Genomic DNA, 5,480 nt, shown 5'->3' with positions numbered 1-5,480 from the left:
ATCAAGAGTGAACTTTCTTTGTGAAATGAGAACACCATCCTGCTTGTACAATATCTCTAATCCAAGAAAATAGTGTAATCTGCCTAAGTCCTTTATTTTGAATTTCTCATGCAAGAAGAACTTCAAGGACTCAATCTCCTTTATATCAGTACCAGTTAAGATGATATCATCAACATATACAGCCACAAACACCAAAGATTTGCCATCTTTCTTGTAAAACAGTGAGTAATCACTGTCTGAATGAATGTAACCTTTTGAACAAAGATTGGTGGCCAGCTTCTCATACCATTGTCTACTAGCCTGTTTTAAGCCATATAAAGACTTCTTCAACTTGCAAACCATGTCATTACTATCCACTACTAGTCCTGGGGGCAAAGCCATATACACCTCTTCATTCAAGTCACCATGTAGGAAGGCATTATTAACATCCAACTGATATAAGTTCCAACCTTTCTTAACTGCCATTGAAATGAGTGTTCTGACTGTAGTCATTTTTACCACAGGTGAGAAGGTTTCATTGTAGTCTATCCCTGCTTGTTGAGTGTATCCCTTCACCACTAATCTAGCTTTGTACCTTTCTATGCTCCCATCTGCCTTATGCTTGATCTTATACACCCATTTACATCCAATAGCATTCTTTTCCTTTGGCATCTTGACTAGTTCCCAAGTGTTATTAGCATACAATGCATCAAATTCTTGTTTCATTGCTGCTTGCCAGGCTGGATTCAGGATTGCCTCTTCATAAGATGTGGGTTCAATATCATGTGAAACATTATGAATTAACTGCTGACTCTCAGAACAAAGTGTGGAGAAACAGACATGATTAGGATGATTTGTGACTGAGGTTAGTGACTGCTGAGAATCAGTAGTACTATTTATAGGTGAAGAGGATTGTAGCTTAGGTAATGAATAGGTGTAGTCCTTTAAATACTTTGGAGGATGACAAGATCTTGTTGTTCTTCTGGGTGTAAGGGATGCACTATCAAGGACAGGCACATTTGATTCTATATGAGATGCTGTGTATTCATTTGTAGGTGTAAGAACAGGTAGATTTGGATCAATAGAAGATATTGCAGGTTCAGTTGTAGGTGTGTTTTCAGATGTAAGATCTTGATCAAAAGTGACTTCATCCAGTGTGTGGCAACTCAACATTTCATCATTAATAGAAGTAGTTGTTTTACTAGACATGCAAGGCAACTTATCAGAATAATGAATAACTAGATGCAATACAGAATTAAAACTGGAACCAGTAGGGGCAATAACAAAAGGAAGGACAGTTTCATGGAAAAGAACATCTCTAGACACATGAATTCTCTTGGTAGCCAAATTTAGAACCTTGTACCCTTTTGTATTAAAAGGATATCCAATGAAAATGTGAGGCATAGCCCTTGGTTCAAATTTGTCCTTATGAGTCTTTAAAGTAGTTGGAAAACAAAGGCATCCAAAGTTTCTAAGATGTGAGTAGCTTGGTTTCTTTTGATATAACATTTCATATGGAGATTTTCCTTGAAGTAGTTTAGTAGGCAATCTGTTAATCAAATAAGTGGCAGTCAATACACATTCTCCCCAATATCTCATAGGCATTTTTGATTGAAATAATAGTGCCCTTGCTGTCTCAAGAAGGTATTTGTGTTTCCTTTCTACTACTCCATTTTGTTGTGGTGTGTAAGGACATGTTTTCTGATGTATTATGCCTTTCTCTTGGAAGAAACATGTTGCCTCAGAACTTGAGAATTCTAAACCATTATCAGACCTGATGGTTTTCAAACTAGTATGAAATTGATTTTCTATTAAGGATATGAAAGCTTTTACAGTATGTAGAGCATTACTTTTACACCTTAGAAGCTGTGTCCAAGTATCTCTACTGTAGTCATCTACCATAGTTAAAAAATAGTGATATCCATCATGTGTTTGTACATTATAAGGTCCCCATAAGTCAACATGTAATAGTTCAAATATTGAACTACTTGCAGTCACATTTTCTGGAAATGGCATTCTAGTTTGTCTAGCCATTGGACAAATTGTGCATGTGAAAGGCTGCTTGTTGGAAAACTTTAATGGGATAGTAGATATATTTTTCATCTTTACAAAAGGTACATGTCCTAATCTAGCATGCCACAAGAATTCATTGTCTTGACTGACAGAAAAATTAGCAGCTGAACTTGAGAAATGATCAGTAGAATAGGCTTCTTTATTGATAGTATGAGAAGGTTTTATACATGGTAATGAAGACCTTTTACAGTAGTTAAGAAGAGAAACAAATTGACACCTTTGATGAGAAGCAGGATTATCATTTGCAGATACAATGTGACACTTTGGACAAAAGAAATACAAACCATTCTTTGCCTTACCAAGTGCCAGAGGGCTCTTCAGAGAAGGGCCCTGCAGTAAGCAAGAACCATTGTTAAAACTAACTACTCCTTTGAGCTGATTAGCTAAACAATAAACTGATATNACACAGCTACACTGTGAGTTCACATCAATTGTGCTCATCTCCTCCCATAGTTTCTTCATTTTCGTATAGTAACCAGTGACATCTAAAGAACCTTGTACCAAATCATTTATTTCCTTCTGCAATTGATACAATTTGCATCCATTAGTCTGATCATATCGATCCTCTAATTCATCCCACAATTCCTTAGCATTATTCACATACTGCAGGCTATCTCGCAACTCTGGGGAGAGGGAATTTAGGATCCAAGATGTCACCATATCATCACATCTTTCCCACTGCATGAATGAAGGATCTGTAAAGCTTGGCTTCACTATCTTGCCGTTAATGAATCCAGTTTTGTTCTTGACAGACAAGGCTCTAAGAACTGCTCGTCTCCATGATCTATAGCTAGTTCAATCAAACACCACAGGAAGTAAAGTAGAAGCAGCATTCTCAGATGGATGTAAATAGAAAGGACTGTTGAAATCTGGTCGTTTCAAAGAGTTGTTGTTGTTCGCATCAGTTGAAGTGCCACCCATGGAAGCTAATGAATTAACACAAGCAGGCAAAGAAAAACAGAGAGAAGCTGATGAATTAACAGAAGCAGGCAACAAAGAAAACAGAGAGATCCAACAGATCGACTTGAACAAGGGATATCAATGATTTGATTACAGCTAGATCAAGAGATCTAGTGTGATCAACCTTGTTCTGATACCATGACAAAACCAGCATGTAGGCTGGGAAAATCTCATTCCTCCATTAATGGAGGTTGAGCCATTAACAGCAGCAAATGAAGAAGAAGGAGAAGGTGTTTCTTTGAATCTGTTTTCTCACTTTGATCAATGTAAAGTGTGTGTATATATATACACAACAATGAACAACAATGAACAACAAACTAACAAATTTAACAAACTATCAAAATGTGGAAAATGTGACTTCTAACTAACTTTTAACTAACTACAACTGACTTTAACTAACTAGCTAATTAGTAACTAGGCAAGTTTCATCAATAGCAATCAACGATATAGGCAAAAAAAACATTAATTGCATACTCAAACTTGTTTCTGATTCAGTTATAAGTAGTGTACTTAGCCGTGCATCACACGGTTATGAAAAGAATTAAAATAAAATTACATATTAATATCAATAATTACTTTAATAAAAAGAAATTTTTTGTTAATCACATAATTTTATAGAAGAGAAGCTATGAAAAATATTTAGATTAAATATGAAATTCATTAAGAAATCAATATATGTGAACTTCGAAAAGTTAAATATTAAAAATAAATTTCATAGAGAAAAAGAGAAAGTAATAAGATTGGGGGGGAAAAGGATCTGATATACCCTTCAACTTTGTCATTTGGAGCGGATATACCCCTCGTTATGAAAGTGACTCATATATGCCCTTACTGTTATACAAACGACTCACATATACCGCTGCCGTTACAAAATAGCTCACATATACCCTTCATTTAACGGAAGTTAAAAAAATTAGTTTTAAATTTATATTTATCACTTTTAATTTTCAAAAAAAAAATTATTTAGGGGTATATATGATTCTTCTATCAAAATTCAAGGTATATTTTAATTTTTTTAATACATAAATTATTTTTTGACTTCTTTTATTATAATTATTTGAGTTTCTTATGCTTATTTTGTTTTTTTCTTTCATTTCTTTGTTTAAAGAAAAAAAATTAAACTATTTTTTTTGTCTATATTGTAATTTGATTTTTGTATTCGAAGAAAAAAATTTGGTCATCTACAATAAGTTTTACAAGAGTATTAGTGAAACATAAATAAATTTGATTATCAAAATAATAATTCTAAATTAGTCATTGAATCAAAAAAAAGTCAAAAAAATATGTTTGACGAGGATTTAATTTACTCATATGGGATTATATATTGTAGAAAAAAATAATAAAAAGTTAGATTAAGATTATCTTTTTGTTCATCTCCGTTAGAGGAAAAAGGTATATGTGAGCCATTTGTTTATAAGTAGGGGTATATATGAGCCACTTTCATAACAAGGGGTATATCAGCTCCAAATGACAAAGTTAAGGGGTATATTAGACCCTTTTCCCAAGATTGGCTAATATTAGAACTACTGAAATGCAAACTTATAATCATTATTTTCTTTTTATTTGAGATCTTTTTAGTATAATTTATATATATTTATGTAAATTTGAAACATGATCGTTCTTTGATGCTTATTTTTAATCTTTTTAATTATATTTTCAGTATAATATTTCGGCAATGTCTAACTCGAATTGCTATTAATAGTTAGTATTCATGACTATATAGTTAGCTAACACTATTATTAATCATTATCCACAATTACTATTACTTGTCCTCGTCATCACCCATCATCACATGTTTTAATTATTTTTATTGTACAATATTAGATTAATTTAATATTTGTATTAATAACTTTTTAATAATTAAATTTCAAATAAAAAAAAGTTTACATATTTAAATAATAAAAAATAACAATCTTAATTAGTTAAATTCCATATCTTATTATTATTATTATTATTATTATTATTATTATTATTATTATTATTATTATTATTATCATTATACTTAGGTTTAGATATCCAATTATTTTTGGGACAACTTATATTGATAAAAAAATGTAAAATTTAAACATAACATAAAAGAGAACAAAAGAGAGAATTAACTAGGCAAAAAAGATTCAAGAAAATGACACATACAAAATTCCTAATTCTTTTTATTTTGTTTGGCTTAAACACAAAAATATTAAAAAGTATATTTCACATTTTAAATAAATATTACATTTAATATAACAAATTCCTAAGAATAAAGAGTCACGGTAATTAAGAGGATTAATAATATGACTTTAAACTTTTGTAACATAATAAGTAGGCCTGGGCATAATATGGTTCAAACCGAAAAACCGACCGAACCGATTTATATTTCGGTCGGTTTAGATTTTGAATTTTTACATTTTAGTATTTCGATTCGGTTTTCGGTTTTTAGATTTAAAAATTCGGTTAATCGAAAAACCGAAATTATATATATATATATA

This window comes from Solanum pennellii, chromosome 12, assembly GCF_001406875.1.
Source record: "Solanum pennellii chromosome 12, SPENNV200".
In the NCBI taxonomy this organism is placed as follows: Eukaryota; Viridiplantae; Streptophyta; class Magnoliopsida; order Solanales; family Solanaceae; genus Solanum; species Solanum pennellii.
Note: the sequence above shows the minus strand (reverse complement) of the source record.